The 22,721-nt window shown below is 38.5% G+C and overlaps 1 long non-coding RNA gene across 1 annotated transcript in view; it reads left to right on the top strand.

The window, feature by feature from the left end:
• LOC141580716 (uncharacterized) overlaps positions 1 to 16,317 on the top strand; it is a 32,612-nt gene extending 16,295 nt beyond the window's left edge. The window contains exons 3-4 of the long non-coding RNA XR_012513009.1: positions 16,110 to 16,138; positions 16,229 to 16,317. This is a non-coding gene — a long non-coding RNA (uncharacterized LOC141580716). The remainder of the gene's footprint in view (positions 1 to 16,109; positions 16,139 to 16,228) is intronic.
• The last annotated feature ends 6,404 nt before the right edge of the window (positions 16,318 to 22,721 follow it).

Below are 22,721 nucleotides of genomic sequence, written 5' to 3'. Positions count from 1 at the left end.
ACAGCAGCCGCTCAGTCTCATCATGTGGATGCAGAGTGTCCAGCTCAGCGCCCCGGGATCTGGAGAGGTGTCCAAGAGGAGTGGACCCTCAGTCCAGATGGGCTGTGCACACGGCGACCCTGATGCCACCCAAGGGAAGCTCCGCCATCCCATGCCAGTACCAGAGCTGCACCTGCAAACTGCGCATCCAGCATGGGCAGCAGTGGGGGCCGGTAGGGAAGGAGCAACCCTTGACTTTCCATGCGTCTCCCGCTCCCTGACACCTGCTAGGCAGCCCCCAGGGCCAGAGAAGCCAGGCCATCCGCAAAGCTGCCCCAGCGCTGCTGAGTGCCCATGCCAGACCCAATCTCCCTTTTAGGAGGAGTGGGGCAGCGGCAGGGTCAGACAGACCTCCCCCTACTCCCTTATATAAGATATATGTAAGGATTGATAATGTTCCATCAGGAACTCATGCTTGTGGTACGAAATGCGCGCCTGCGATCCTGCACCTGTGGTCCTCCGGCAGCCCGGGCGAGCCCAGAACCCGGAGCCCAGCGATGCCTGCCCCGAGCTGCAGCCCCACCTGCCTGTGCGTGCCTGGGAGCGGCTTCTGGGAGCCGGGTGGCCACCGTGGCGCAGATGCACGCCTAACAGCTTTGCGGGGCTCGCTGGGTCTGAGAGGTCAGAGGCTGCAGGTGTTGTTGCTGAAGGCTATGATGGACCCGGCTGGATCACGGATTCTGGGCTAGAAAGCAGATTTGGGATCGCAGATTTGGGTTGGTGCCAGGTGGGGATGGGAGGAGCCGCGGCTCAGGAGCTGGTTGTTGGGGATCCGAGAAGAAGTCACCACCTCGAAGTTCCTCGGCTTCGGGAGCCAGGGGCCAAGGCAGAGCAGAACCTCAGGTCCTGGGCTCCATAGATCCCATCCGCACTGCTCCGGGCACCAAACCCGGTACGCGGAATCGCCGAAGATCCACAGGGCGGCTGTCAGGGGCGACGCCGCGGAGATGGAGCTGCCGGACGCGCAGAAGCGGAGACCTGTACGCCCAGGACGAGCCGCACAGGTAGCGGGGCTCAGCACCGGGTGGGAGGGTTCCCTAGGCCTGGCTTCCCCCCGGGATGGGGCCTTGGAGGGCGCCAGGTGGGAGCAGCGGAGCCAAATGAGTCTCAGCTGCTTTATCCCTCCTAATTACCTGGCGGGAGCACTTGATGGAGAATGTGAGTGATTTAAGTTAGGCATATACAGCGTTGTTTTTTTTTAAACCTTCACGTTTAAAACATGGTGTTTTATACATTACAGGAGGTCCCTATTGAGAGAACTCATTCCCCTATCAAAAATACCGGGAGTCATTTTCAGTAGGCGAAAATTTCTCAGATAAAACTACCCGTTTTACATAGATCGGTTCTTTACTGAAGGGTCTTAGAGGGAAACTTGGAAGTGGGAGGTGGGTTTTGTGTTCTTGAATGTGAAGACACATTTTTCTCAAATTGTGAGCTCTGTGTTTATCAATTTTACATAAACCGAATTAAAATATCAAGGTTTTAACATTTTTGTACGACACCTGCTCTCTTTTACTATTGTGATGATGTTTTAAATAATTTTATAATGGACTTAAAAAATACTGGCTTCTCTAGATATTAAAATGTGCTATTAATTTCTATAATTAATTGTTTACTAACAGCTGAAAATACAGATAAATGCATGGAGCGGAATAGGAGATCCAGAAACACTGAAATCATATAAGATATATGTAAGGATTGATAATGTTAACAGATATGAATAGGAAAGGATGAATTATTAATGAAAAAATGCCTGTTCTTTGAAGAAAAGTCATGAAATTTTATGTCACAAACATGAAGGCCTGATGGAACACAGTCTGAAACTTTTACATATGCAAGTAAGAAAAGTGTCAGAAGAAAGCAGAAATGCTTATTTTGCAGGTATATTTTATGTTGACAAAGGCCTTCTTAAGAGTGACCTCAGAGGCAGGCATTCTGAAGGTTGATTTAGCAAACTAAAAATTAAAACTACCTGTGTATCAGGAAAAAAAAATGAGAAATTAAAGAAAGCATATTTGAAAAGTATTTACTATATTATATATATATTCAGATGAGAAGTGTGTTTTCATTTTACAGTGAATTCATATATCATGTGATATGTATAGTACTGGTATGTATAGCATACATATTTCATATATAATGTTATATGTATATCAGTTATACATACAAATTAGATGAAAAGTTACATATATACACATTAGATGAAAAGTGTATCTTCATTTTATAGGAAATTCTTTCAAATCAAATAAAAACTCTAATAAAAGTGAGCATAGAACTTTTTTGCAGGTTTACAAGTTACTTATGTACCGAGGAAAAAATCCTTTGCATTTCTGGTATAAGCATTTAACAGAGGAATGAAAGTGTTTTCCGTCCACAATATGTGTGAGGTTGTTTTGTACTGCTGCTTAAAGTTTAAGTTGCTGATGACTTTTTAAAGAGACAATTTGGTGGTAAGTACTACATTTAAAAAATGTGTATACTCTTTACCCATCAATTCCATTATACTAAAATATCCTTAGGAAGTAGAGATTTTTGCAGCACTTTTTTTTTTTTTTTTTTTAAAAAAAGAACAGATAGAATGAATTCTATAAATAAATTTCTGTTACAGCCATAAGATGGAATAATATGTGACCCTTGAATGTGACAATAGATATAGAGTATGTTGTTGTGCGAAGATGTATTTTGTTATAGCGGCAAGGAAAAAAGAACCAGTTTAATTATACATACCCCAAAACATACTATGGTCTTGTATTAAAAATGTGTACAAAATGTGTGTATAAAAAATGTATACAAAATATAACATTTCTAATTTCTGGTTTCTGGGCATTTGCATCTTAAGTAAAGTTTTTCTTATCTGTGATTGCTGCAGTGAGCATGTACAACACTTCTAGTATAAGTTTATTAGTAATGGAATAATTCTTGGGAAGAGGAATATGAATCTTGCCCAGATAAAAATAATCTCACACTTTCTATTTTTTATCATCATCATTATTGTGTGTTATTATCTTTGAACTTTTGGCCTCTTCAGAAATAAAAAGGGAATGTTTTTATCTGTTTCCAGATTTTATGTATATATTTTATTATGTATATATATTTTTCTTACATGTAGATTTATCTCATATATGCAAACGATGATAGATTAATCATTTCATTTTACTTGTATTCTTTGAAAATAAAAATAACAAATATAAATGATTACTATTGCAAAAACACTACTTTTTAGGAGTTTATTAAAAATATTGAACTCCCCATCTGTATTTATCCATTCTTTCATTCAATTTATTCATCAAACATAACCTCAGTGCCTACTGTGTAGCAGACATATTCTACTATCTCTCAGACCCTTCCATCCTTAAAAACTTTGTGTTTACCTGCCCTGTCTGCACAAGTTGAGAGATTTGAAATGGGCTTAATCTCATTTAAATTTTATCTCCCATCTTTCAAACAAAAGAATTTCTAAAGTTAGAAAATAGTAGAAGATAGCCTTTAACTGCCCTTTCAAAAGTTTTCAGTCTTAAACACTAAAATTAATCATGGGAAAGTCTGATTTGCATATGTTCTCTAAATATAATTATTGAATTTAATGATCCATACCTATTCATTTGAATCATGAGTTTCCTTTGGCTTCAAGTTGTTTGAAAAATCCAAGAATTTATTTGTTTAAAAAACGTGTTACTGTTACTTCAGTGTTTTTTTCCCCCAGTACGTTTAAGAACTGAAATGTATTTAAGTGCCAGTTATATCCCTAGAACTGCCCTACACCTGCCGAGCATACCATATGCTACTTGACATAAGGACTCATGGATTGTGTGATGCCCCATTATTATATATTTCAATAAAATATTTTTTAAAAATGCTACCAATTATAGTTGTAATAAATCATGAATTATAAGTGGCATTCAAATATCAGAGGTGTTAAAATGTGACCTACTCTTTAAGTCATGCTACAAAGTAGGTCTAATTATATTATTTTACTTAATTAAATTTTTTTTATTAAGTAGTAGTAATATAAACAATCCCAGAACTCTGGGAGGCTGAGGTCAGAGGATCGCTTGATGGTAGGAGTTTGAGATCAACCTGAACAACAAAATGAGATTCTTGCTCTACATAAAATCTTTAGTAGCTGGGCATGCTGGTGCGCATCTGTAGTCCCAGCTACTCAGGAGGCAGGGTATGGAGGATCGCTTAAGCCCAGGAGTTCCATGCTACAGTGAGGTATGATTATACCATTGCACTCCAGCCTGGGCAAAAGAGTAAGACCTTGTCTCAAAAAAACAAAAATCTAACAATTTTGAGTTGTTGCTGTAAGAACTATTTTAAATACTTTACATAGTTTCTCATTTAAGCATCATGATGTCCTATGAGATAGCTACTATTTTTGTTTTTATTAATGAGGAAGTTGAGGTACAGAAAGGCTAAGTAATAGCTGGTAAATGAGACTTTAAAGTAGGGCTAAAATCCTAGTTGAACTGAATCCAAAGACCAAGCTCTTTCTATTCAAATAGGCTGCTGTTTTCATTAAGGTAGTGAGCAATACGAGCTAAAAAGTATTGGACTTTCTTCAAGAAAAATAAGGAAGAGGGAAAACATGCTATTCAATGTTTACAATTATGTGAATGACTATGTTTTGAGACATTGCACTATGGTTTCCTAAAAGGTCCTCCTCCTCTTATACTACTGCTCTACATTTGGCTTGTGCTGGTGGCTGTGAAAGTGGTCACTCTCCTGGTGAACAGAAAATGCCAGGTTGACATTTGTGACAAAACAGAATACCTTTAATACAGGTATATAGTAGCCAACTCTTTCAGCATGACATGGGTTTGATTTATATATATACAATTAAAATAAATTTATCTTATTTAAATATAACTAGTTGGTGAAACTTGTCGACTGTGTATTTTGAATTCTTAGAATTTACAATCTATTTCTTGATCTAATATGGACAGGCTGTACATTGCCAGGAAGAGACTTGTGCCACCATTCTGCTAAAACATGGCACCAACCCACATCTTAAGGATATCTATGGCATCGCTTCCCTCCATTATGCTGGGGGGCATAATAAGAATATGTTTTTGGCAGAAAAACTGCTTTCTCCTGATGCAAATATTAAAGCAATGGACAAGGTGTAGATCAATCAACTTTCTTTTCGAAGTATTTGTTTTAACCTTGACATAGGTAAGGATCAATTTTTTATATTTGGAAGCTCAAGCATTCACTGAATGCAAGCAAATTAAGTTATTCTGAAACAACTTAATTGTCTAAAATCATATTTTAAATAATGATACTTTGAAAGAAGCATTAAAGGGCACAACTTTTAAAAATACACTTTAGAAAATATTTGTGAATTTCTTAAAGGTAAAACCTTTTTAATTTTTTTTAAATGCAGGGGTTCCCCCTGCCCCACCCAATTAATGTAAAACAACACAGGAAAGAAAATATGCCCTGAAAATAGGCTTTATCTTAAAACTCAAACAAAACTAAAGCAACTTAGAATAAATGGACATCTTGCTGCTGCTGCTAATTTTCTAAAAACCTGATGTATCATCTCTCAGTGGTGAGGCTTAAGAGGGATAAATGGGAAGGGAAATGGAGAGCCATCAGGAATACGCAGGTCACTTGGAAATTAGATAGTAAGGGAAAATGTCAAGAAGGGTTTTTTTTTTTTTTTCTTAATTTGAAAAGAGCCCCAGAACATGCTCTGGCTGGTGGGGAATCAGGTCCAAGCTGGCATGGGTGGGGCCCAGGGAGGAAGGGATCTCCACCGCCTCCCTGCACACCAACTCACTTCTGTCTTCACCACACACATTACAGGCAATAACTGACTCAAAGAACAGGGCCCTTGAAAAAAAACAACAACTGTTCTTCCAGTTTCTGTGTTGAGATAAGGTGCTCTTTAGCTTTGGGACTAATACATTTTGGTTTGAAAAAGAGAGTGAGTTAAAACTGGCCTAGAGATGAATTTTAGGAGGACTCTGAGGAAACCATATTGGCAGTGAATATGTGGTGACAAAATGAGAAACACTTCAACGAAAGATGAAACAAATTATTAAGTGACTTATTACTCATCCAGGCAGAAACAGCCACTTACATCTAAGAATCTAAACTTTCCTCTGAGATCTAGAATGTCTTGATGGATAGGTGGGAGATAAGGAGCTTATTAGTAGCAAAATAAAGTTAGATTTTGAGTTTATTTGTCCCTGTTCTACTCATACTCATGAAAATTAAATGTAGATTTAATAAATGACTCTATCTCTTACTCTTTTCTTTTTTGGCCTCGTCCACAACTGATAAAGGGAATTAGCCATGTGGGTGAGGGATGAGACTGAAGTGATTACCTGCTGCACTAATTCTCAGAATTGTGCATTATAGTGACCTGAGTAAATTTTGTTAAAAATCTAAAATTTTAGGTTTTCCCCTGAAGCTTTTGATGTAATAAATCTAATAAGTCCTGAATGTGTATGTTTAAAAATGTTTTCTAGAAGCTGGGCACAGTGGCATGTTCCTTTAGTCCCAGCTTGAGCAACATAGTGAGACTCTTATCTCTAACCACAATAACAGCAAAAACAAAAAACAAACCCAAAGAAAACCTCGAGGTTTGGATACCCTCCTGTTTAAGAACCCCAGAATAGATAAGTGTAATATGTACTTTTCTGTATCTCAAAAAATGTACAAAATCTCTAGAAGAGTTGGCGTTTGCTAGGTGCTACTTTCTTCAAAGTTCTCCTTTTCAGTAATATTAACCTGACTTGCCTATCTTTCTCTATGTCTGTGACTGGGAAGTGAAACGGAATATTATTGGCAGTATCTCTCAGCTTACAGAATAACACCTTTTTTTTCCCCACCATTAATCATTCACTGCCATTCAGAGAGTCTTTAAAAATTTGCTTATAGGTAATCTTTCAATAAGTAGAGGTTGACTCTTTAATGATTTCATGTCTCTTTGTCACCATATAGGTGATTATGTGTCAACAAATGTTCATTACAAGTTGGGTTTCCTCAATTAAAATAATAGCCCATCCTGAATTTTTTTTTTTAGTTGAAGTTGTATTATGAACTATCTCAGTATGTCTGTTAAGTTTATAGATCTTTAGCATAACCAGGATGTCAGCTTCATACACTGAAATCCATGAAGTTGATATAAATTTAATATAAATCAAAATTCTTTTGATTAAAAGAATTTCTATAGAAATTATTTTGATAATTTAGTTTTGGCAGTCATATAAACTATTTGGCTAACAATCTGGGAAAATTATACACAAATAGATTGTAAATGAATACATGTTGGAAAAATTCTTGAAGTGGGTGTTGTGAGTCTTAATAGCAATTTTTATTGTATATGAGGGCCTGATTTTTTTTGGTAAAACATATTATACTAGAGAAAGAAAATATTTTACATGCAAATACTTGGATTATACACAACGATTTAGTTACACATTCATAGCAAATATGAAAACAAAAGTGCTATATTCTAAATGTGCACAGATTTGTTTGCCTCTATAAATTGAGTCAACATGTAAAATTTAGAAGACTTATGCAGAAATCTGGACTTCAGACTTGTCTTAAAAAATCAAATATGGTGTCCTCTGAGTTTCTATCACTCTTGGACTGCTGTGCAGAGGATGCTCCTTTATAAAAGCATATATTCTCCAGTTTGCTACTGTGCCCACGTCAGTAGTTTCCTTACTCAAATAACCTTCCTTTGTCCTTGTATTTAAGATTACAACTCTTATATTGTAGTATATTTTGATAAAGATTTCAAGGCTTTTAAGTCAATGTGTATTTGTTTATAATATATAGTCTATAGATAGTTTATAATATATAGTCTATAGATCATATAAATCCCGCAGTTATGGGGTTGAATTTTAGAATTTAGTTTAGAGCTACTCCCAGTCATTTGAGGCCATCCTTTCAGGAATCTGTGCTTTCACAGACTGAAGATTTCAGTATTGGAGACTGCCATGGAGTCCTGCCCAGGTGGAATCTGGAAGCCCATAATAAGAAAGATATTTAGATAGTACTTAGGGAAATAGAGGTACAACTACCAGGACTCTGTTTTTCCAGCTGTCTCTATTCTTGGATATCTGAAGGTTTTTTGTTTGAGAGGGAGTGTTGCTCTGTCACCCAGGCTGGAGTGCAGTGGCATGATCTTGGCTCACTACAACCTCTGCCTCCACGGTTCAAGCCTAGTAGCCTCCCTATTAGCTGAAGTTACAGGTGTTTGCCACCACACCTGGCTAATATTTGCATTTTTAGTGGAGACGGGGTTTCACCATGTTGGCCAGCCTGGTCTTGAGCTGGCCTAGTCTTCCATCTCTGTAATAATAACAGTCTTTCAGGTAGTGGTAGATGACCATGGTTAGCTAACTGAATGTTTTATAGTGATAAAATTAAATTCTGTCTCACAGAAATATTTTTAAAAAACTAATTGTAGCATAAGTATTAACCTGTATTGTTAGGGCTATAAAAGAATAAAAGTCTCTGTTACGTATCTATCTCTCCCTGTACTTTATTGTACATCATGTCGTTTCTTTCCTTTCTTGGCTGAAGCTCATATTAAATTGACTAGTTAGGCTTCTTTGTTGTTTCTCTCTTCATCCCCACATGTTAAAAATGATTTATCCCCACCTAATTTTTTTCTCACAGATCTCATTTCTTTAGTCACTGGACTTTCAGTCCATCTGTGTTTTCATTGTCAGCATATTTAGTTACAGCTTTCTCTTTAGTTATCTATGTGTGGCTTTCATTCAACAATTATTGCCCACAAGATTTACTCTTTTTTTCCGTTTCTTTGGAAGAGCCGAATTTATACATTTCTCTTTATCTTTTTCTCAAATAGACATACTATTTGCAATGCCAACTCACTTAAATAAGGCACTACTATAAACTGAATTCTCATTTTCCCCCACAATAAGTGATTTATGCAAATAATTACCTCCTGCATATGCCCGTAATGAATTATTTTCTCATGTTTCTTAACTCATAATTAATAAAGTATTTATGTGCCAAGTAAATTACTGCTTCATAGTATATAGTTCTACTAATTTGCATGATTCATTTAAGAAGCAAGTGTAGTATAGTGCCAGAAAAATAAAGTTTAGAATGTGCAAAAAATCACTTTGTGTTCTGAAAATAAGTTTATCTAAAATCTAAAGAATTATTTAGGTTAAGCAGTGGCCAAATGTATCATTCTGTGGTATATCTGGATGCGCAAAATCATAAGGAGAGTTAGACTGAAACCGTTTGAATTGTAGTTTTTATTGAAATTTGAACTTGAAAAGATAATGCTGGGATTTTAGTATGTTTATATATTTTGATTGTCCAATATAGATCTACAGTGAACAATTTAAGTTAAGAAAAAAGCATGGGGACTAGTAACTATGTGGGCCTGTAATAACAACAATGTAGTTTAGTGTTGTAGTAAGTGGAAGTCATCTTCAAAAAGAGAACACACTGAGTACTTTTGTGGCAGCCACACTTTTAGCAGCAGAAGTTTAAATTAATAATGGCGTATTCTAATATTATGACTGTGGAGAGAAATGGGAGGGGCCTGACTTTTCACTAGAAGCAGCTAGTGCATAGTTTTGCTAGCACCAAGTAGAAGTCAAATGACATGTTAGCATCCTGGTTCTGCCACTTACTAGGTGTGGGTCCTTGGGGAAAATTCTTTATTTGATTGTCATTGACCTCATTCACAAAAATGGTACGAATGCTACCTCTCAGGTATATGTAATGAACAAAAGTAGTGGGAAATGTAGAAACATTTGCTACTAGGACTGAAGATGTCCTGTAGGAACATAGCAGTTTGGCACATGAGACTTTCTGATGAAATTTTGTGTTTGGACCTAAAATTTATTTTGGTTATAGATCACAAACTGTGCTGGCTAGTGAGACATTGAATATACAAGATGAGATCTTATGCTATAGTGGTAGGAACAGAAAAAGAAAGAGCAAATATTTCTCACTATAAATGCTTTCTGTAAAGAAAATAGAAAATGTTAGAAGGTATCAAGGAAGTTTGTTAGGATGGGAATGGGAGAGGAATGGAAATCTGTGGTCAGAGAAGACCTCTCTGAGTATGATATTTAAGCTGCCAACTAAAGGATGAGAAAGAGCCAGCCATGTGAAAGTCTAAGGGGAGGAAATTCTTAATGGAGAGAACAAAGGATCACATCTATTCATCATTTTGCTCTTAACACCACAGAATGGGCAGAAAGCCATCATCATAATTATTTATGATTACAGTATGTGCAACAAATGTGAAATAGAATCCTGGCACATTTTATATGCCTTCTAAATAAATGTTCTTTTTTTTTTTCTTTTAAAGAAAGCTTGCTACACTTTTGAAGTTCATTCTCTCTCTCTCTCTCTCTCTCTCTCTCTCTCTCTCTCTCTCTCTACCTTTCCTTTCCCTTTCTTCTTTTCTTTTCTTTCTTGACAGGGTCTCACTTCATTGCCTGTGCTAAAGTACAATAGTGCAGTTTCAGCTCACTGCAGCCTTGACCTTCCAGGGCAATGTGATCCTTCCATCTCAGTGCTCTGAGTATCTGGGATTACAGGCATGCGCCACCATGCCCAGCTAATTTACGTGTCTTTTGCATAGATGGAGTTTGATCATTTTTCCCAGTCTGGTTTCAAACTCCTGGGCTCAAGCAATCCACCCACCTTGGCCTCCCAAAGTCTTAAGATTAAAGGTGTGATCGACTGCCCCTAGCCTGATGGATGCAGCCAGTCACCATGGCACATGTAACAAACCTGCGTGTTCTGCACATATACCCCAGAACTTATAGTATAATAAAAAAAATACACAAAATAGTTGCACAGTTGATCACATATTTGCTTGCTTTTATTTAAATATAACATAAAAATTTTATTACTGCATTATCATTCTATTCAAACTTTTTTTTTTTTTTTTTTTTTTTTTTTTTTTTTTTTTTTTTTTTTTGAGACAGAGTTTCGCTCTTGTTACCCAGGCTGGAGTGCAATGGCACGATCTCGGCTCACCGCAACCTCTGCCTCCTGGGTTCAGGCAATTCTCCTGCCTCAGCCTCCTGAGTAGCTTGGATTACAGGCACGTGCCACCATGCCCAGCTACTTTTTTGTATTTTTAGTAGAGACGGGGTTTCACCATATTGACCAGGATGGTCTCGATCTACTGACCTTGTGATCCACCCTCCTCGGCCTCCCAAAGTGCTGGAATTACAGGCTTGAGCCACCGCGCCCGGCCTCTATTCAAACTTTTTTTCTGTCAGTAAAGATTTTATCAAAAAATACATAGGTTTCTTCAAGTCTTTGTTTACCTAAATGAAGCATCTTCTATGTTGTTCTATTGATGCTCGACATATTTCCAAGTTTTCTATCATAAATATCTTAACACTGAAATATTTATATGAGATTATTTAAAATTTTTTAGCATTGTAAGTATTACACCAAGTAATATATGTGTGTGTGTGTGTGTATGTGTGTGTGTGTGTGTGTGTGTGTGTGTGTGTGTATATACATATATATGTATGTATAAGTTTTTTGAGGTGGAGTCTTGCTCTTTCACCCAGGCTGGAGTGCAGTGGTGCAATCTCCGCTCACTGCAACCTCTGCCTCCTGGGTTTAAGCAATTCTCTTGTCTCATCCTGCCAAGTAGCTGGGACTACAGTTGCGCACTACCAATCCAGACTAATTTTGTATTTTCGGTAGAGACAGGGTATCACCATGTTGGTCAGGCTGCTCTCAAACTCCTGACCTCAGGTGATCCACTCGCCTCAGCCTGCCAAAGTGCTATAATTACAAATGTTAGCAAACACACCTGGTCAATACGTGTGTGTGTGTGTGTGTGTGTGTGTGTGTGTGTATTTTTTTTTTTTTTTTTTTGAGGCAGAGTCTTGCTCTGTCACCAGGTGCCAGGCTGGAGTGCAGTGGCACGATCTAGGCTGACTGCAACCTCTGCCTCCCAGGTTCAAGCAATTCTCCTGCCTCAGCCTCCCGAGTAGCTGGGTCTACAGGTGTGTACCACCATGCCCAGCTAATTTTTGTATTTTTTAGTAGAGACAGGATTTCACCATAGTGGCCAGGATGATCTCGATCTCTTGACCTCGTGATACTCCTGCCTCAGCCTCCCAAAGTGCTGGGATTACAGGCATGAGCCATTGCTCTCGGCTGCCAATATATATTTTTTAAATGTTTTCTTATTTTTGGTGGAGTTTGTAAAGTAGAGTTAGGTACTTTGAAGCTAGTTCCAGACTGAAATATGCACATGCTAATATTTTGTCTGAATATATTTCCTTTGGGTTGCCATGCTTGGATAAGCAAGTCAATGGACACATGAAGATAACAGATGAGCCTTATCTAGAATAAGTGTAGATGACATTCTCTACTGGAATGCTTTGGTTTTCAGTACGTGCTTCTCTTATTTTTTAAGTCAAATTAGTTTTAAAATACTAAATTGAAACTTTGGGGGATACAGAATCTCACTCTGTTGCCTAGGCTGGAGTGCAGTGGCATGATCTTGGCTAGCTACGGTCTCCACCTCCCAGGCTCAAGTAATCCTCCCATGTCAGCCTCCCAAGTACCTGGGACTACAGGCACACACCACAATACCTAACTCTTTGTGTGTGTGTGTGTGTGTGTGTGTGTGTGTGTGTAGAGATAGGTTCTCATTATGTTGCGCAATCTCATCTTGAACTCCACGCTCAAGCAATCCACCTACCTTGGTTTTGCAAAGGGCTGGGATTATAAGAGTGAGACACCAAGCTTGGGTAAACTGAGATTTATTTAAGTAAATTGATTAGTGTTGGGTGTGATGGTGCACATTGGTTGTCTCAACACTTTGGGAGGCGGAAGTGAAAGGATTACTTAAGACCAGGAGTTTGGGCTGGGCGTGGTGGCTCATACCAGTAATCCCAGCACTTGGGGAGGCCATTGTGGGTGGATCATGCGGTCAAGAGATCGAGACCATCCTGACCAACACGGTGAAACCCTGTCTCTACTAAAATACAAAAAAATTAGCTGGGTGTGGTGGCATACGCCTGTAGTCTCAGTTATTCAGGAGGCTGAGGCTGGAGAATTGCTTGAACCCAGGAGGTGAAGGTTGCAGTGAGTTGAGATCATGCCACTGCATTCCAGCCTGGTGCCTGGTGACAGAGTGAGACTCTGTCTCAAACAAAACAAAACAAAACAAAAACAAATGCACAACACCAGGAGTTTGAGACCAGCCTGGGCAATATAGTGAGACCTTGTCTCTACAAAAATAACAACAAAAAAGTAGCCTAGCATGATGGTATGCACCTGTAGTTCCAGCTATTCAAGAAGTTAAGGTGGGAAGGTTGCTTGAGGTCGGGAGGTTGAGATTGCAGTAAGCCATAATCATCCACTACATTCCAGCCCTTGGTGACAGAGTGAGACCCTGTTTCAGAAAAAGAAAAAATATTGATAAGGCAGTCTTTATGCAATTCATTATAATTTTTTAAATGGAAACTCATGTTTGATATTACCTCAACAGTGTGTCCCCAAGAAAGTATCAGAGCCTTTACCTAGACCCTCCAACGAAAAAAAAAAAAAGTATAGTCAATGTAAAAGGAGAAGGTAAGAATAGTATTTTATTTATAAAGTCATTTGATTGAATGCTTTTTTTAAAAAAAATATGAGCACTAATATATTCAAATAGCTAAAGAAAATGTTCTATTAAATGTATAATAAGTAAAGGAGAAGTAAAATGGTGATAAGTTTTATATCTAATCAGGAGTCAGCAGTTGAGTCTATTGAAAGTACCCCCAAAGGAGCTAAATTATTAGTTTCCATTTTAAGATACTCTAAGATCTGAGGCAAGTCAGGAAAGAGGGAAGAGGAAATGAATAAAAGAGAGAAAGAATGAGGAGGGCAGAGTGTACACGGAATAAATGAAGAAACAGTATGCAGGTCTATGTAAAGGAGGGTAGTAAAGTCAAATTGATTTGTAGAAGAAGGAAGAGCAGGGTGATAGAAATAGGAAAGAAGGTAACTCAGCTTCCAGCACCAAACTGTGTCAGAGAATTAGAGTAACATCTTCCTGCTCTTGCTGTCATTCTCCCTATTGGAGAGGCATTAAGGATTGAGGTACCTCGCCACACAGACCTGTGTTTTATCTACCATAGATGACTATCACCCTAGTCGGCTATGTGTGGCCATAATTTAGTTTTATAGAAAATGTTATAACTTCATTGGATACTATCATATAGGCCAAAGTAACATAATTGAATAGTGTCATGTGATTTATGGAGAGGAAATTAGAGAAGGTATAGCCTGATTAAAAGTTTATTGGAAACATTATGGCTTATAATGCAGAATTAAATTCAGGGACTTAATAGGGAAGAAACTGAGGTTAAGTCCCAGATGGGCAATTAAGATAAACAAATGTGGAAGCACATTAGTGTAGAAAAGGGCATCCAAATTTTCATAAATTCATTCAGGAGCTTCTGGAAAATGGACATTCTCATTCAGCATGTGTGGGTTTCTGCCTTTCTGAGGAGTACTCAGGTGGTATTGGTGCTGTTCCTTGGACACAGCTCTGAATAACAAGGAAATAGCCTTCCTTTAGAGAAATCTGGAAAAAGAACCATTGAACAGCAATTTTAAAAAAATAACAGAATCAAGGGAAGGCATTAATCTCCTTTTATTTCTGAAGTAGGATTCTAGCCACAGAGGAAGCAGAATGAGATGAAAAAAGAAATTATTGGTGTATACTACTGCTGAATACAGATGAAAAAAGTGGTCACAATTATCTGTGAAAAGCAGTTAGGAAGAGAAACATCAGGATGATGGATCTAAATATTACTTTTGCAAGGAAAGAAGGATTGTGAAAGGGCAAGGAGGGGGAAAGAAAAAAAAAGTTTGTTGGGGGACTTTGGAGTTAAAACAAAGAAAGCTTGAGACACTTCACTTACAGTTCCTTGGGCATATGCCCAATCTAGCAAAAGCAGTTATTGCTGTGGAGAATACTGGAGGCAGGAGAAAGTGCTAGAATTGGGGTAAACCACAGCCGCTAATTTCTCTTCATAACTGTCAGGCCTCAGAGCAAGAAGTTTCATTGACATGGTGAATAAGATGTGATTAAGTTGCATTTTGGCTGATTTTTTTGGGGGGCGGTCAGCCAGTTCTTTGATATGATAGCTATTTTATAAAAGTCATTTACAGAGTAAGATGACATGCCAAACTTAGCTAATTTTAGAAGCAGTCATATTATAAAATTTATTCTGTGACTACCAAAATTGTCATTTTCTAAGAATACTGCACTGATTTTGAAATATAAAAGTTTATTCTTTTCTATCAAGACTGTGACAATTCAATGTTTTCTTTTTTGATAAGTATTTTGATATTGAAAGCTTATTCTATATGGTTTATTTGATGTGTTTTAAGTCTTGCATGAGTGGATCAAGGAACTCTTGAGAAAAGGTCAAATGAGAGGATATGAGAAATATAGGTGCTTCAGTAGCCGCGTGGGCATGGGAAATTGAGAATTTTGAGAAACTTATTTCATAAGCGTGTATCATAGCTGATCAATTTAAAACACTTTTTTTGATGAGAGGTGAATCACACATTCACCTGAACTGGTATCCCAACTGTGTATTTCCTAAGTGACAGGACAAGGGGAAGCACATGATAAATATTTGTGGTGTTCTGGCATCAATGCCTCTGATGTTTCGAGTTTAAATACTTTGTAGTATTCACTATCATCTTTGACATTGATTCTCTCAGGGTTTGTTTTGCTCCACTGCTTAATGGTCCCTTTTATCCTTATCAGCCCAATGTGTTCACATTAATATCCATACTTTTCTATTTTAGTTATAGGCACCTGAAACAATCTCACTTTTGAAATATAATCTTTGTGATTTAGAGATCCTATTTTCCTATTTTACTCAGTATACTTCCATCACGTTGTTGTCCTAGGCAATGAAGAGGAGATGCCAGAAAGAACCCTCAAAACCTTAAGTAATTATTTTCAGAGCCAGACATGAGGACTCAGCCTGATACTAACACTACATAAATGTTTGTTTGGCCCTGTCATACCTACATATAATTGATGACATGTCCCCTTTGCTTTGTAGGGTCTCCTGAATAACATCCCTCCTTTAAGGTAATTATATATATTTATTTTTATTTATGAACTTTATATTGTAAAAAATATATATGATTTATGAGTTATTTTCTTTTAAAACCCATTCAGCTCCACTGAAATGGAAGATCCTGTTGTGAGAGAAGCAGTACAAAGAATGTACAGGCATCGAGAGCAGGTACATTTTCAATACAAATGGAATGCTGGAAATAAGTACCTTAAATGATTAAAAGTACTGACTTCTTACCCCCAAATTGAAATTATCTCTTATTTCTAATTACCCTAAATTGAAATTATCTCATTTCTAATAAGAAAACAAGACTTTAAAAATGTGAGTTTTAACTCAGATGTTTCTATTTTAATGTTTTGAATAGCATAACATTTCCAATATGGAATATTTATACTTGTCAGGGATTCAAAGCAGTGAATTTTGAGACTCTGAGATATTTCCAGTGTCTTATGTGCTAGTTGGAGTTCTGATATTTACCTAAAGCAATGTTTTACTTAGATGTCAGTTTCTGTATTAACTTTAGAGACTTCCTGTTAATGTTATTACACCAATGATCTGAAGCCAATGAGATGTTCTAATGAGAAGACTGTATGCATGTGTGTGTGTATGGGTATGTTTGTGGCATCTTTGATTATATTGAAAACTAGGAAAGTAATCATTCATTCATAACTGGAAGACAGTCTTTTAAAATGATGGTTTTGAGACTTTTTGGTATAAAAGTTTTTTAAAAAAATAATTGCATAGAGGCGACCAACATCATGAATGTCATTGAGGCTACCAACATCATTGACTGTTTTCCATTTCAATACCCTTTTGAAATCCTTAACTATATTGTGATGCTCAGAAATACTATGCAGAATTTTTATTTGTGTCCTAAAATGGAAGGTGAGTGGTTCTACACTTTGCATATCTTTCTGCCACTGTCTTTTGTGTACTTTGCATTCTATTTTCCATATATATCGATATTGATACGATTCTGTCTGGTTTAATTCAGTTTACACTTTTTATTGTATTCCTTTATATCACTCTACCATATTTAATTAGACTCTCCTGTTGTTGATAAATGAAGAAAGAAAAAAAGAAAAAGAAAAATAGGCTGGGCGTGGTGGCTCACACCTGTAATCCCAGCACTTTGGGATGCTGAGGTGGGTGGATCATGAGGGCAGGAGATCGAGACCATCCTGGCCAACATGGTGAAACCCCATCTCTATTAAAATATAAAAAATTGCTGGGCATGGTATCGTGTGCCTATAGTCCCAGCTATTCAGGAGGCTGAGACACAGAAATCACTTGAACCTGGGAAGTGGAGGTTGCAGTGAGCCAAAATTGTGCCACTACACTCCAGTCTGGCAGCAGAGCAAGACTCTGTCTCAAACAAAAAACAAAAAGCAAAAATAATGTCAGATTAAAAGGGGCTTTTGTTTAATCAGTTTGTATCTGTGAATATTCACTATATGAGAGTTTAAGTCTGAGAAGTTCAGAATGCAAGCATGCACCAGTATATTTTACAAATGACCTTAGAACTATGACTCATAAGCCTTTAGCTTATGAAGTTACGACAATTCATTTCTCTAAAAAAGTTTACTGTTCTCTTAAAAAAAAAAAGACTGAAAGTAACAAATGACATTGTCTTATTTGACCTCTTGGACATCCTCAAATGAAAGTGCAACTTACTCATGTCAAAATTCAGAACCAATGTTTTGAACAATATATATAGTTTGTGAATGAGCCCTTGATGATGAAATGGCCTTTCAAGTTTTACTTTTGCATTTTTTGCTCTTTTTCTTGACTTGTCTTAACAAAAGTTTAAATTCAACAGTTTTATTTCTATAGAAAGCAGGAATATAATTTTTTAATGTATTTCTGTCCTGTCTTCATGGCACTGAGAACTCCTCAGATCTAGTGTGGACCTAGACTTATTTTTACATGGGAACAAATAGGTTTGTTACTTTGCTGTTGTTGTTGTTGAAACAGAGTCTTGTTCTGTGATGTGGTTCAGATTGGATAAGCTCTTAAAGCAGTACTCTTTCCAGTGGTTCTTTATGTGGGAGGTAAAATGGCAGGCGAATTTAGGCCTTGTTATATGTAGGGCAGAGCACATAGCTACAACTTAGTAAAACACCCAGCACCTTCCCCAAGAGTATTGGCCAGAGTAACACATTAATATCTCTTGAGCTCTTCTCCATTGGCAGCTGGAAAGTTTTTGCAAGAATCCCTGTTTCTGGTCTGATTCCTTTGTTTTGCTGATTTGTGGTGATAGGGTGTTTTATCATAAACTGAACAGTTTTAACTGAAGAGCTAAGAGAGAATGTGTTGTGTTACAATGAAGTAAGTGCAGTAGTTCCCCCTTAACTGTGGGAGATACATTCAAAGGCCCCCAGTGAATGCCTGAAAGCACAAATAGTACTGAATCACTCACTGTTTTTTTCTTTTCTTTTTTTTTTTGAGACGGAGTTTCGCTCTTGTTACCCAGGCTGGAGTGCAATGGTGCGATCTCAGTTCACCGCAACCTCCACCTCCTGGGTTCAGGCAATTCTCCTGCCTCAGCCTCCGGAGTAGCTGGGATTACAGGCACGCGCCACCATGCCCAGCTAATTTTTTGTATTTTTAGTAGAGACAGGGTTTCACCATGTTGACCAGGATGGTCTCGATCTCTTGACCTCGTGATCCACCCGCCTCGGCCTCCCAAAGTGCTGGGATTACAGGCTTGAGCCACTGCGCCCAGCCACTCACTGTTTTTTTCTATACTTACGTATCTATGATAAAGTTTAATTTATAAATTAGGCACAACAACAACTAAAAATTAAATTAACAACAACTAAAAATAAAATGGATAATTATAGTAACATGCTGTAGTAAAAGTTATTTGAATATGGTCTCTTAAAATATATGGTATGGTTCTCCCCCTTTTTCCTGTGATGATGTGAAGTGATACAATGCTTATGTAATGAGATGAAGTGAGGTGAATGATGTAGGCATTGTCATGTAGTGTTAGGCCACTGTTCACCCCCTGACTCTAAGTCAGAAAAAGAGGTTATCAGCTTTGAGTGTTCCTGGACCTTCAGGCCTTAATGATGTTGATGGCTGGATACAGTAGACCATGTTAATGACTAATAGCTGGACAGCACATGCAGTGTGAAGGCACTGGACAAAGGAATAATTCACATCCTGAGATGGATAGAGGGCAAGAGCTCAAGATTTTATTGCGCTTCTCAGACTGGCACACTAACACTTACGACTTCTTTGTTTCTGGAGTTTTCAATGTAATATGTTTGGAATACAGTTAACTGTTAGTAGCTGTAACCACATAATTCACAACTGCAGATGTAAAATCTGTGTTTGGACTTTGACTAATTTCTTGGTGAACAATTCTTAAACTCCTTAGAATTTCCAAAGTGATGTCTTTTGGTATGCTAATAATTTTGGTAAGCTTTTGGTAAGCTCCTAGATAGATTTAGGATGGGAACTGGTCACCATCCTGAAGACATAATTGATTAGAGTGTTGAGATCTTCGGTCTCACTCTGCAAAATCTGGGGAGGAGAGAAGAGCTGAAGGTTGTCAGTCACCAAAAGCCAGTGATTAATTAGTGATGCCTATGTATTGAAGCTTTCATAAAGACCCAAAGGGACTGGGTTTGGAGGGCTTCCAGATCACTGAATACATGGAGGTTCCTGGAGGGTGGTGTGTCCTGAGAGGGTATGGAATCTCTGTGTCACTAGCCCCATACTTTGCACTATGCATCTCTTCATCTGTACCTTTTGTAATGTCATTCAGAGTATACTGGTAAATGTGTTTCCCTGAGTATTTTGAGCCTTTCCAGCAATTCAATTTAACACAAAGAGGGAGTCCTGGGAACCCCAATTTGAAGCCGATTGGTCAGAAGTTCTGGAGTTTCAGACTTAGGACTGATGTAGGGTGGCAGTCTCATGTGACTGAGCCCTTTACCTGTGGAATCTGATGCCATCTGCAGACAGAGTGTGAGAACTGAATTACATGACACCAAGTTTGTGTCATCTGCAGAAGTGATTGCTTGCTTTTTGGTGGGGAAAACCTCTCCACAGATTTGGTTCACAGATGCCTTCTTTGCTGATGATTGTTTCTGTGGTGTGAGAGCAGAGAAAAACATGGGAAGTGTGTCTTTTCCACACATATAGTGGATAAGGGGTACTACTGTTTACTCTGTTTAAACTGCCCCCCATCATATTTTGGTCCAGAAATCATGCTGCTTGACACGGGTCACTCATTCCATCTGTTCTGTTAACAATACCATTTTTAGCCAATTTCACAGGATTTGGCTGGATGACTTGTATACTGTACTTCACTTGTAGGTATCAAATTTTGATAAATTTATTCTTTGCATTTAATAAATACAAAGTAAGGGAAGTAAGAGTTCTTACTGCATTAATTACATACCAATAGGTATAATTTATATTAATTCTAATAAGGTTCCAGGTATAGCTCCCAAAGGAATGCTTTATAACAAAGCATCAGTCCTATACTTTAAAGAAAATCATCTAAGTCATGTACACAACTGTACATACTTTTTTTTTTTAAAATGAAAGTAGAGTCTCACTATGTTTCCTAAACTGGCCTCAAACTTCTGGGTTTTTCAAGTGATCCTCCTTCCTCAGCCTCCTAAATAGCTGAAATTACAGGCACATATCACTGTACTTTCTAATGGTTTTTTTTTGTTGTTGTTGTTTTGTTTTTGTTTTTGTTTTTGTTTTTGAGATGGAGCTTCACTCTTGTTACCCAGGCTGGAGTGCAGTGGCGCGATCTCGGCTCACTGCAACCTCTGCCTCGTGGGTTCAGGCAATTCTCCTGCCTCAGCCTCCTGAGTAGCTGGGATTACAGGCACACGCCACCATGCCCAGCAAAGTTTTTGTATTTTTAGTAGAGACGGGGTTTCACCATGTTGACCAGGATGGTCTCGATCTCTTGACCTTGTGATCCACCCGCCTCGGCCTCCCAAAGTGCTGGGATTACAGGTGGGAGCCACCGCGCCCGCCCGGACCCCCGTATTTTGTACGGAGAACTGCTGCATTGGGGCGCCGGCAAAACAGTCCGGTGGGCTGAAACAGCGACTTTGGCAACCCTGCGGCTCCTCCTCCTGGGAATCTCCTGGTCTGTGTGCAATAAAAATCCGTCTGGAAATGTGGTATCCACTCGCCCTCCATGCTTTCACTGGGAGCTGCAATCCTGAGCTGTTCCTAATCGGCCATCTTGTATCCCTCTCCTTCGCTTTCTTAATAAACTTGCTTCCACTTTACTCTATGGATTCATCCTGAATTCTTTCTTGCATGGGATCCAAGAACCCTCTCTTGGGGTCTGGATCAGGCTCCTTTTCTGGTAACATTAATGTCACTGTGTTCAAAGTAGGCCAGGCAAACATTCTGAGAAGCAGCTGGACAGCCATAATCCATTTCTCTCTCCTCCCCTTTTGAGATTTCCCGAAGTAGGCTCCATTTCTGGGGTAAGGCATTGTGCTCAGAAGAAACACATGAAGCTCTCATCCCATCACTGTGGACATTTCCCTAAGGTTTAACTGAGGGGATGTTTGAACAGTGACTACTGGAGAGAAAATGATCAGTGTGCAAGGGACGCCAGGGTAGATTGCAAAGAATAATTTGTGAATTGGGTTGTCCCCGAACCAGAATAGATAGGTTCAGAGAGACTCCATGCTGCTGCATGGTCAGGGATGATTTATAGACAGAAAAAGGAAAGTTACGTACAGAAAATTGAAATGAGGTTCAGAAACAGCCAGATTGGTTACACCTTGGCGGTTGCCTTATTTGAACACAGTTTGAACAGTTAGCCTGTGAGTGGCTGAAATTAGTGACTGGTATTAGAGCAGGTTTCAGTCTGTTTACACACTCAGCTGGGTTACAGTTCACTATGTATGGAGAAAGCTTTAAACTAAACTTAAAATACGTAAGGAGGCAGCTTTAGGTTAGGTTTAATTTAACAATAGGCTTAGAACTGAGAGAAGAAAGGAGAGAGAGCCAGAAGCGTAGACTGCAGGGTTCTGGAGAGAAGTTTCTCTGACTTCATGAATTTTGGCTGAGCTCAGCTGTACTGACCCTTCCTTGTCTGACAAGTGAGCTGGGGGTTCCCTGACCCAGAGTAGAGATCCAAGACGTCAAGAAATGTACATTTACCTACAGGATTTTATTCATTTATTCCAACAAAGGCAGAGAACAATGATTATAACTAACAAGGTCAAACAACTTATGTTCCTTCCTTCTGTCCCCAAAGTCAATGGTTTTCTGTATTGTAGCTTCGCCCTCCCTCCCAGAGTCAGAATGTACCTGTTTCAGATACTAACTATATTTTGTATCGTAGCTTCCCCCTCCCTCCCAGAGTGAGAATGTACCTGCAATTTCAGAAAGTAAGTAAAAACAGGTACACCTTCTGCCTATGCAGCCTCCTTAATCAGAGGCAACACAGCGGAGTCCTGTCTGCTCTTGGCACCAACATTCACCTTTTTGCTAAGGCTCGTGGGTTGCCATCACACCTGGTGATTGTGTGTGTGTGCGCATTAATGCATGCACACACACACGCCTGTGTACACAAGGGATGTAAGTGGCATAGAA

The sequence above is a fragment of the Saimiri boliviensis genome, chromosome 12, assembly GCF_048565385.1.
Source record: "Saimiri boliviensis isolate mSaiBol1 chromosome 12, mSaiBol1.pri, whole genome shotgun sequence".
NCBI classification, from domain to species: domain Eukaryota; kingdom Metazoa; phylum Chordata; class Mammalia; order Primates; family Cebidae; genus Saimiri; species Saimiri boliviensis.
Note: the sequence above shows the minus strand (reverse complement) of the source record. Positions and strands in the feature narration are given on the sequence as shown.